A 12,063-nucleotide genomic window follows, 5' to 3' on the forward strand; every position below is an offset into this window, starting at 1 on the left:
ATCAATAGTAGGTCTAAATATGATTAGTCTTTCATAGCCAATCATTCATTGACTATCACCTTTCTTGATATCTATGGCAAAATCAATAATCATATCAATTCATTCAGTAATCAGTCAAAATACAACAATGGAAGTGGCGACATGAAAATAACATGACGGGAAGAAAAAAATTCATTCTATACTAACATTTTAACCCGTCACTAAAGACTTATACTCTAAAGTTAACATGATGAAATCAACTATTTGTTTTTTTTAAAGCTAATGCTTACTACATACAATTATCGTAAGGTCTTCACTTTCTTTGAAAACATTGCAACATCATCGTGTTTCCTACACGACAATTTGCTTTCAAGTCGCCATAGATCCCTTTCCACAGATCGCATTTCTCAGAGTAGAGGGTGAAATTTCCTATGCAATACATCCCTTGCTTTGCTCTGGACAGCGACACGCACACTCTGTTTGCGATGCTCAGAAAACCTATCTTGCCATTTTGACTGCTTCGTACAAAGGACAAAAGAATGATGTCATTCTCTTCTCCTTGGTAGTTGTCGACTGAAGCCACCGTGACTCCTTCAAATGTACTTCTGTCCATTTTCTCTTTGAATTTCAGGAGTTGTCCAGTGTAAGCAGTGAGTATGGTAATCTGCTGGGGCGTGTAACCCTGGTTCAGAAGGTACTTACACAATGCCACCGTAAAGTCAACTTCATGGAGATTGTAGTGACTCATTGTCTCGCTTACATGTGACTCTCTCTCTGTGTGATCGAGGAAGAAGACGTTTTTCTCCACTCCTTTTACGTCTTTGTACGAACACACTGATTCGTGGTCTTCCAGCTCCGGGTAGAAGTGTTCTCTCATCAAAGATGATATTTCAGGCCTCATACGATGTTGCTGCTTGAGTTTCTTGTAGGGGAACCCGTTCTTTACCAGTCGTTCAAACATGGACACATCGAGGTGAAATCTTGTTGCTAGTTGGTACACATGTGGCTTTGGGCGAAGTTGCTGATGATCACCAATCAGGATAAGCTGCTCACAAGAAGAATGTAGCGATGTGATAATGTGCGACTCTAGCACTTCTGCAGCTTCCTCAACAATGATGATCTTCGGTTTAACTCTTTGTAGCACTTCGCGGTCATTAGCAGCCCTTGTAGTAGTCATACCGACTATTGTAGCTTGCTGTAAAACCAAGCATTTCTCGAGGTCATTAGTTTCTCGTAGCTCGGCACATAATTGAGTGTACTCATTCTGGAGTACTGGGATCTTTGCTTCGAGTAACGTCATATACTCGCTTAACCAGTAATGATACAAGCCCCAACGTTGGTGAATATCAAGCCGCCAAACGTCCCTAACGTTTGGAACTTGATTCGCGTGCATTTTCTTTTGCATGGTAATCTTTTCCCTCAGAAATCCCTTCTCTCTCCTGTTCATGTCGTCCGATGACATGAGATCGTCGAAATAAACTAGCGGAAAGACGTTTTTGACTACCTCCACTTCAAGAATTTCATCATCTTGTAGATCATCATCGATCACTCGCTGTGCCTCAATCCATTCTCTTTCATTCTCCACGTCGATACTTCCCACCATTGTTTCATCTTCCTGTGTTTCGTTTCTTTTCCTTTCCTCTCCTTTGTTGTCTCGTGTGGTCTCTTCCTCTTGATTTTGAACAAAATTCTTTACACTCTCATCATCAGGAACAAGCCATTCTATCATCCATGAGTCGGCATGCCCGAGTTTCTCCATCCTCGTCATACTGTTGAAGTGTTCGTCAGACATAATATGAAAGCGCTTGAACTCTTTCTCTTTCAAAATACCCTGGGAACTCAACTGGATTCTGGTTTGGAAGCCCTCTAGAGCCTTCTTTGCCAATGCGGTTTCTTTTCTAATGGTCCCAGCTCGGCGTCTGATGTACTTATCGCTCATAGCCTTCTTGAAACGTTGCTCTCGAATGACTTCCTTCAGATTGTGTTTTTCCAGTTCTATGCATTTGCTTCGACTTCCAACTCTAATGATGCCTGTATCCTGGAATTGCATGATACCGAGTAGGAACTGATCCAAAGCATGGTTTGTGTAGCATACCAATAGGATAGGACCTGTTTCCTTATCTGACCAGCAACTCATTTTCTTAATGAGTGTTTCCACAATTTTTAATCCGATGTACGTTTTCCCCGTCCCAGGAGGTCCTTGAATAAGGGACAGTTCCTGTGTGAGTGCTGCTTTTACTGCTTCTAGCTGAGATGGGTTCAGAATGGTTTCCCCGGATGCAGGCCAGGCATATCCATTCAGCACTGAAATGGGAAAGGGTCTACGTTTGTGCTGGGACTGGACTCGAGATGCAGTCTTCTGATGTTTGGTCATAGCGATGTCACAAGCTTTGTTCCTCTGTTTTCGGTCAACCATTAGATTTGACCCGTCAAGTTTGGGATGGCTCAGATGCATTAGGTAGGTTGGGGGGGTTAATGTCGGACTTAAGGTCAATAATATGCTTTGCCATTGGAAAGGCTGACGGGCTTACCCGTTGTAGGCCGACCAAGACATGTCGATATGCCTCGAAGAAAACTGTTGATTCCACCATGACAAATGTTTTGTCAACAATAAATGACATTCCTGTATCTATAGGGCGTAGGTCAACCAACCCACGTGCAAGTTGCTTTGCTTCGCTGTTTGCTACAGTGGCTGGAATGTAGGTCTTGAATTCATCTTCCGAAAGTAGGACTAGTGAGCCATAAATCAAACGCTTCGATATTTCCCATCTGACATGAGGTAGCCTTTTGAATGACATCAAATAGGAAACACCAGAATTGTCCGTTTTGGGTCGGACCAGTTTCAAGTTCTCATAAATCCTGATATCATTGACCTTAACCCTATTCTCTGGACGAACTTGCTTGTTGTGAAGGTATTCCCCCAAACCACTTCTTAGAGGCTGGATGAAATCCTCCTTCATGAGCCTGAAGTGCACGTCAAAGTAATGATCCGCGTTCGGGTAAGCTCCATTGACTATATGGGGCCTCAAGTATGGTCGGTAAGAGGGTTTCAGCTCTTGGTAAGTTGGAAGAACACTTTGTTGTCGGAAGTCATCTGGCGGTGGTTTAGATGAAGCATTCAGCTGCTTCTGGCGCGTGAACTCTTTCTCCGCTTCAAGAGACTCGATTAACTGCAATATGGCAACAAAAGATGGCTTGACGTCCTGCGTCAATTTTTCATCTATGGCATTAATGACGTTTGTCATGAGAACCAATGGTACCTTGATTTCTGCCGCCCGGCTGGGTATGCAGGAGATCATCGATTCAAATACTGTGACGAGTACAGCAATAATACCTACACAATCGCGTGTACCCCTTTGGTGTGCGCTGTCCCTCAGATGGATCAGACGAAGTGGTAGGTGTGTGTTTAAGAGTTTAGAGCCAACAGCCACTGTAAGTAGCATAACGACAGTACTGGCTACACAAACATTGTCAGAAATATGGGCGAGAACATCCCAAAATAAGCGCTGTTTCTTTGCATCCATGTTCTTCTCTTCAAGACCTGCCGTAAAACTTCCCTTCAGTGAACCAAGTTGAATTGCTGCCTCTGAAGGCTCCATTAGAAGGAGGTGGTATAAGAACGTTGATGTAATAGGTAGACATGTGCGCATGTCCTTTGATCCTGGGGAAAATTCCCTAGTAAATAATTATAAAATTGGGGATTTAATAGAAAAGGTAACAAGTTATGTATACATGGAGAACTTTTGTTTGTTTTTTGCTGGAAAAAATATCATCAAAATTTTGTCTGTGTCTAAAAGTAAATAAATAAAACAATAAAAAGTAAGAGAGTACGATACCTATTTTGTTTTAAACAAGATCAAACTATAGACTGATACTAGAAACAAGTATAAGGACTTTTGATCAAGATACACAATTAAGCTAAAATACATTTATATTAAATGCACCGTTGATCATAAGGATGAATCTTTTTTTTACCCCAATTTATGGAATGATTTTGACAATGATTTATTCTTATTGATCTAGATAATAGTATACATTCTCAAATTTTATTGAATGATAATTGACGAGTGTTTGTTTTGCGTGACTGCTAAAGCAAGTGTTTGCTACTATGCTTTTAAACTAGGTCATCTACGTCCTTAAGTCATAACTGACATTAATGAGGATTAATGCCTCACCAAAAGGCACTAATATAACACATCAACACGGTTTTGATCATGAGGCCTCACAGTTACGAGGCTATTGCTTTGCCACTCATGACTGTACGCACCGGGGAATAGGGTAGGGGCAACCCCCACAAATAATAAAGGCACAAAGAAAATGCAATAAGCTATATATAATTCATCGCATTTCCCCCCGGTCCCCAACAGGAAGTATTCCTCTGTTCAACGCATGGCCACTCAGATGAATCCACCTTTATGAACAACAGTGTACAAATAAAATACCACAAGAGGTCAGTATTTTGAGACCCATTCCCTTTCCCATTAGTATTTTTATGATGGCCTCATTCTATAACTCGTATAATATTTAGAGATTAACATTTTTCAGAACGATATTTATCTATTCATTAAGGTGTCTCGAGCAGAAAATATGACTTAATGATATCATTACTATTATAACTATGATGATTTTTTTTAGTTCAAGAAAAGGCGATGACAGTTTGACTTTATAGCTGCATATTTCCTGAAATATGTGACGCTTCTATTAAACTCCTGTCGATCCAGTCATTGATGTCGTCTCTAAAGAGATGTATTTGGTAAAGATAGTTCTGACATCACTGCTTGAAAGATTATATAGATTCAAACAACAGTTGCAAAGACAATTTTCATAAATATTGATCCTCCCAAAGAGAGTCGTTTTGAAAGGAGATCTTTTAAGATAGTAATGTTGAGTACGTCTTAACCTCAGAAAGGCGAGCGCACCCCCCCCCCCCTCAAAAAAAAGTGTTTTTATGGATATGGTCAAACATAATTGCGTTTGTAAGGTAGAAAATAGGTAACAGAATACATAAATATTTTCAGCAGATGTTTTGGACTTAAAAAATCGACCCGCCCGTGTTCTCAGAGGATAGTGACGTTGAAATGAATGAGAAACTTACAAGCGACTGCCACGTTGTGAAGGCTGAGGATTGGTACCGACGCTGCAGCGCGCTGGTTCCACAACCTCTAACCTCTACCGCCCTTCCTCTTGACCCTGTCTTTGATGGTGTTCTTGAAGAGTGTTGTCTTCCTTTTGCCCTGCTTCCACTTTGCTGCCTTTGGCCTCCCTGTCCATGTTGATGTCTTCCGTCTTGCCTTTTTCCAAAGTGGCCAGTAATGTCTTTCGGACCGATGTAATGGGTCTTTCCGGGTGAACGGCTCTTCGTAATCTTCTTGCTGTCCACCTTCTCCTTAGGTCGCACGCTTCTATCCTCATGACCTTTGGACACACTGCTGGTATTGGGTTTGTTCGTGTGACCTGGTGTACGGTCGGTGTCATCACCCTGGTATCGACCTGTAGATTGTAGGTTGGTTTTATCGTTAAAAGCCTTCTCCGCCATTGTTCATGTCATGCAATATCACATTGCAACATAGGGAAGCATCTGTAAAGTGTCCTAATATGGAAATATTAAATTCAATAAAGGTTTAAATGAAAAGAATGAAATAAATGGATCCGAAAGTAAGAATCACTTTTAAAACTTCGGGTTTTTGCATAAGATAATAATGATCACATTAAGGTTCAATAACAACTGATGAAGTATTACCAATAATAAACGGATTATTGTCAGTTATTTAAGGGACATATTCCTCTATCTTGGTGTGTTTACAATATGGGTAGCCTACACATGACAAATATACCGTAATATATTCAAAAACATAAATATATTTAAATCAAAATCACGGCAGCATGGGGAATAGCAGATGCCCACTAAATTTTTTGAAAGAGAGAAGTTCTCAGAAGTCGCAAAATCTGATTCGTCGGTTTTGTCAAACCTAGGAAATGTAGTCATGTGATACACGAAAGCGGCATGTAGGTTTCGCGCCCTTTTGTCTCGAGAACCCTCAAATATGTCATAAAGCCCACAAGGCCGACGTTGTAGGTGAATTGAACTTGTTGGTTTCATGGGTCATAATATAGTTTGTTGGTTTCACCAGCCACCTGACAAATAGTTACTTGTCTATTGCCACAAATGAACGCACATTTATCACGTGATAAAATATAATTTACTATTAAAAACAAATGTCTGCCAGAGCGCCGAATATTTATCACTATTTTTCCCTGGGCAGAACAGCGCATGCTCTCTTTTATATTTTCTTCCAAGGCACTTCTGCGCATATGCTCACTGTTTATTGACAAAAAATTGTGTCAAATTCGAACGGTCAGACGACCTGCGGAGCGAGTTCTTACAGGGGTTTATAGCTAATCCTTCTTTAATGCGATCCATACAAAATTAGGTATTTTCATAATTTGCAATGCAAGATATCACACAATCAGTTGGTACCACTTCATACCTAAAATTTAGCGGATATCTGTTTGTAGAATGAAGATTTTTCAAACCCTTGTCGGTAAGTCAATCATGTTTCGGAACGGACGCAAATGACTTCAAAATTTACCGATTTGTTGTCAATATTTTCATAATTTCATTTTCAGCGTGAATAGCGCCTGTACAGACCATTAAATTGTACTTCTGTACTACTAGTCATCCTTCTACACTAGAACGTATCAGTACTGTTGGTCTTTGGTAATTCATATCCTGTTCTCATGCATGTTCAATAAGTATTGTGCAATGTCAACATGCAGATTTGACGTGTCGGATTGGTCTTGCGCAATCCACTTACATTCTGTATCACTTAGTAAAAGTATTGCAATATCATGTAAGTTTGGGACACTCATGTTAAAGATTGATGAAACTAAAATCATTAAAAATGTAGCGTTGCTAATCTTAGAAGAAAAAGATCCTTAGTGAGTGATCAGCTACTAAACCAATATTAGAAACTGTCAATCAAGGAGTCAACAATATTTATTCATTTTAAATGAGAAATAAAATCATTAGAATTGAATCATTAAAGCAGTCGATATCTTCAAGAAATAGCCTGTAATAAAATTTCAAGCGAAACCGAAACTGAACATTGCAATGTCAGCATGCAGATGTGACGTGTCGGATAAGTCTTGTGCAACATCCGCCTACATTCTGTATCACATAGTAAACATGTTGCAATATTATGTAAGTTTGGGACACTCATGTTAAAGATTGATACAACTAAAATCATTTTACAAACTGTAGCGTTGCTAATCTGAGAAGAAAAAGTTCCTTAGTGAGTGATCAGCTACTAAACTCATATTAGAAACCGTCAATCAAGAAATCAACTTCAAAGAAGTGGTTGACTTTAATAGCGCCAGTGTGAAAAGATGGAATGGACGGCTCCAGAATTATGTATGAGAGAGGTAGGGGCATGCAGTTACGAGAGAAATGTGCAAATAAATTATAAAACATACACCCAATGGCCCTCTTCAGCCAAACTAAAAAGTGGGTGCAGTTGATTTTGACCCACCCATCACCCCTCCCCCTCCAAAATCCGCCCCTGCATGGGTCTAGTAAATAAAGGGCACTGCCATATTATGGGGCCAACGGTCTGACTTAGTGAATGGAATTCGAATTAAACGTCTAGCGACTGGGAAAAGGTGCGAGAAGTGTCATATCATCTTCTTTTCACCGAACACACCCCCCCCCCCTTCTCTCTGTCTCTCTCTTCATTGCCTATGCTATTCGACTGGGATAATGCCCCCCCCCCCCCCCTCCCCCCGTATACTCCGATAGACTACGCCACCTGTTGAGTCCCCTGTTGCGCCCTCGCCCACATTATGGGACCCATTACAATAATACTATGATTTATAATTTCTCAATATTTGGAAGAAAAAAAGACTCCATGCAAATTCGACAGGAGCCCCCCACCTCCAGAAAAAAATTGTATAGACAGAGCAACTTGGGGAGAAGCTCGCGAGATATTTCACAGTGTTGCCAATTTATGTTTGATTGACCTCACCTTCACATTCATAACTTTAATATTTTTAATCGGAATTTGCTGAATTTGCCATAGATACAATTTTTGCAAAATAGTTGTATGCGATTGGTATGAATCACTTTTTGTGGGGGGGGGGGGGGGGGGTGAGAGGAATCTATCACGTACATCGGTATGTTACTGTCGTATTCAACCTCTTGTTATCGTCATACAAGGACCACTATACGATTGACTTAGTGAGGAAAAAAAAACTCACATTCGCGTATCCAGGCATTGGTAAAAAGATCTAGAAATGTACCTTGCTTGCCCATGCTCCCGGAAGAAAAGTGAAATATGTGCACCATTGTCTTTCGTTTCGTCAACTGCTATCAATAATATTGGAGGGTTCTTAATTGATTTTCTGAGCATGAAAAACGAGGTGAATCCATCCCGCACTATCTTTTCCGTGATGTTCAGATATTTTATAATTGTCTTGCTTTTCACTCAAAACTACCGACCGATTGTCTAAGGTGCAAGGTGTCGCACCCCCCCCTCCCCCCCCCCCCCCCCCCCCCCCCACCGCCCCATATATGTTGTAAATGTAAATTTTTTGTGGATAATACCGCTTTCCGTTCAAACATTCATCTTTAACATTTTAACGCGTCAGCAGCGTCGGTCTTTGGTAATTCATACCCAGTTCTCATTCATGTTCAAAAGGTATTGCACAATGTCACCATGCGGATGTGACGTGTCGCTTTGGTCTTGCGCAATTCGCTTACATTCTGCACAACTTAGTGAACATATTGCAATATTACGTTATTGTGGAGCACTCATGTTAAAGATAAATGAAACTAAAAGCACTTTTTTGTTAATGTGGCGTTGCTGATCTTAAAATTAAATATCTCTTAATGAGTAAGCTTCTAAACTCCTTTAGGTATTGTCAGTCCAGTAGTCAAAATAAAAGAGGTGGTTCAGTTTAGCGGCGTGAGGTGGAATGGCCGGCTCCAGAATTCGTCCTTGCATGGGTCTAGTTAATAAGGGGCACTGTCATTGTTCGGGGCCAATGGTCTAACTCGGTTGATGGAATGCAAATTAAAACGCTTAGCGATTGGGAAAGGTGTGGAGAAGTGTCATATTACCTTATTTTAATCAAACAACCCCTCCTTCTCTCTCTCTCTCTCTCTCTCTCTCTCTTTATTTCCTCTTACATTTGACTGGGGTCAACCCCTCGCAACCTGGTATGCCTCTTTTTCTTTAATTACTAGTACTGTACTGCATTAGTATTTTGTTGTTGTAATACTGTCATTATGTTCATTATCACGCCTATCACAACTTATTTACCATAACGACCATGTCAGATCAAGACAAGTTTATAGCACAATGTAGAATTTTGTCCTGGAAGGAACTATCGGTAAAATATGATGCAAACGAGAAAGAGACCACATCGCTTCGTCAATATGAGTTGACAATTGACAGAATATTTGGAAGTTTCCATGTTGGAATGAGCTGGAGCCTCTAAGATTCCCTCCCCCAAAACATACACGCACACACACACACACACAGACACACACATGTTTTGCCGTTTAAATGCCCCCCCCCCTAATGTAGATGGATCAACACCCATGCAAATGAGAAAAAACACTTACTCGATAAAACAGTACAGCTACCACAGTGGTACAACAATGTTTGGATATAATAAGCATAAAAAGTTTATTTATATTGTGATTCGTTACATGATTCTTAACAACAGCAACAAAAAACATAAACTTGAGTTCTATAGTCATCCGATACCATTTTATGGTCATGTGAACGAAACCGCCAAGAAGCAATCGGAAATGATATTTAGTATGCAGTACATATGACTTGATGTATGCTGTCCAAACAAAAATGAATTAAAAAAAAAATTGTTTCATTGTTCTATTTCCACTAGTGAGTTTACACCTCAGTTGAATAAATCTCCATTATAAATTTGAATAACTATAAATCCTACTATTTTAATAAACGACCGTGAGGATACCAAGTCAGTATTATTCTATGATATCACCATTTCTTCCTGAATTCTGATAATAAGAGTAATACATTTTAGAACCTGACATCAGCAAACATTATTCAATTAGGAAGTATATTATATGATCGGCTTTCATCTAACAACGTTGATAGAAGATCACCGGTATTATATAATGGAAATTTATGATACACGTAATGAAGAATTCCCCAAAACCTTTAATGAAAATCTTGATATCTATACATAATAGAAATGTTGATATTGTATATATTTAAAGTGCTTATGTCCAACAATAAAAATTGCTTAAAGTACTACCAATATGTCACGATTCTATTTCATATTTCTATAAATAATATACATATTTTCACCAGCTGAATGACGCAAGAGTATATATATATATATATATATATATATATACATATCTTTTTTATCCTAACAATATCATCACTTCTAATTAAACCTATCAATTACAAAAACGCATCAGAAGTCAAACATCTTTAAACATGAAATGTGAATACTTGAAGCATTGATCTACACGAAGTAATCTTTATGCACATCTCATTTCTATTTACATAGTACGGAATAAAATGGGTAAATTGTGATTTTTAACAAAGCTTCATTTCCTAAGTAGGATGGGTTTCTTTTATGTTAAACCTACAAAGATACAAAATTACTATATAACTTCTCCTGAATTGCCTTTAACAGACTCGGTTAAGAGCACAGACTGTTCAACCACATCAACATTGCATATGTAACACTACAACATTTTCCTATTGTGTCATCTTGCAGCGATACTTAACTGATGAAATTACTGTCCCAGCGTACTGTTTATCTCACAGCACCATCTCACGGTCAACTTGCCAATACTGCATAACCAAATATGTAATTTTATCTTAAGCTATGGTCACAACTCAGAGCGGCAACCGACCGATTTGTAGCCTGCTGGGTCGCCGCTGGAATTTAGGTATCGCCCAATGATTTTTGGAGAAGTCGAGCAGGCTGTAGAGCCCCAGCGATGCCTGGGCGGTGCCCTGTCGATTTTCCGTCAATCGTCGGCCGTTTTTAGGTCAAAAACTGGGCAAAATCGGGGAGCTTCTCCGGGCCGCGTCCCGGCAGTGACCGACTAATGGCCCACCGATTCTCGAGCTGTCTCCCACCGGCCACCGGCTGATTTAAAAGAAATTGCTCGGCGGCCGGCCGGTAATAAGCGGGGCACCAAAATTCGCTCGATGTCCGGGCGGTCGCCGCCCGGCCCCGACCTAATCGAGCGTTCGCCGTCGAGCGATATAGGTAGAAAATCGAAGCTGCGAGGTCAAAGGCTGCCGACCGATTTTGAACTCACCGCCCAGTGACCGGCTGATCTCTCAGCGACGAACGGAAAGCGACTGGGCGGCGACCGCTCGGCAGCATTTGACCTAGCGGCTTCGATTTTTGACCTAAATCGCTCGACGGCGAACGCTCGCTTGGGTCGGTGCCCGAGCGGCGACCGTTCGGGCACAGAGCGTATTTTGGGCGGCGAGTGAAAAGTGAACAGGCGCCGCAGAATTTTAACTCCGCGTTCAAACTTCAGCGGCGACCGACCGATGCCCTAAAAACAAGCGATGCCCGTGCGGCTGCCGCTCGGTGCCCTGGCGATATTGGCTAAAAACTTGCCGCCCGGCCGCCGAACAGGCTACTTTTGGGGGTTGTGACCATAGCTTAAATTAAAAGACGACTCAGTGTGTGTACCGACATCACTACTAACGAAGCAGCGGGCTACAGGACCATACTGCTACATATGGCTTGATATTGCGCTAGATTGGATTTTGCGATAGGGTTTCCGAGTATAGTATTTTTGTTCTTAAAGATATTTTTTATTATTTTCTCTCAATTCAAATGCAAATTGTACAATTCATTATTATTAAAACTGGATACATTGCACATTAATATTTTGGATTAAACATAAATTGCAACAATAAAACAATTAACAAAAGTACATTTTCATAAACTGTTTCGAAAATATTTTCATATTATGATCAAGAATATTAAAGTATAATGTTTGTCTATTCTCCAATACCCTCCCTTGATAGACAAAATCCCATCACCCTGGCATTAAAACAACTT

General features: G+C 40.3%; 1 pseudogene; it reads right to left on the reverse strand.

Moving 5' to 3' along the window:
- Window positions 1-292: 292 nt before the first annotated feature.
- On the reverse strand, window positions 293-5,515 carry LOC593409 (annotated as a pseudogene).
- Window positions 5,516-12,063: the final 6,548 nt, after the last annotated feature.

The sequence above is a fragment of the Strongylocentrotus purpuratus genome, unplaced genomic scaffold (genome assembly GCF_000002235.5).
Source record: "Strongylocentrotus purpuratus isolate Spur 01 unplaced genomic scaffold, Spur_5.0 spur5_scaffold_8, whole genome shotgun sequence".
NCBI lineage: Eukaryota > Metazoa > Echinodermata > Echinoidea > Camarodonta > Strongylocentrotidae > Strongylocentrotus > Strongylocentrotus purpuratus.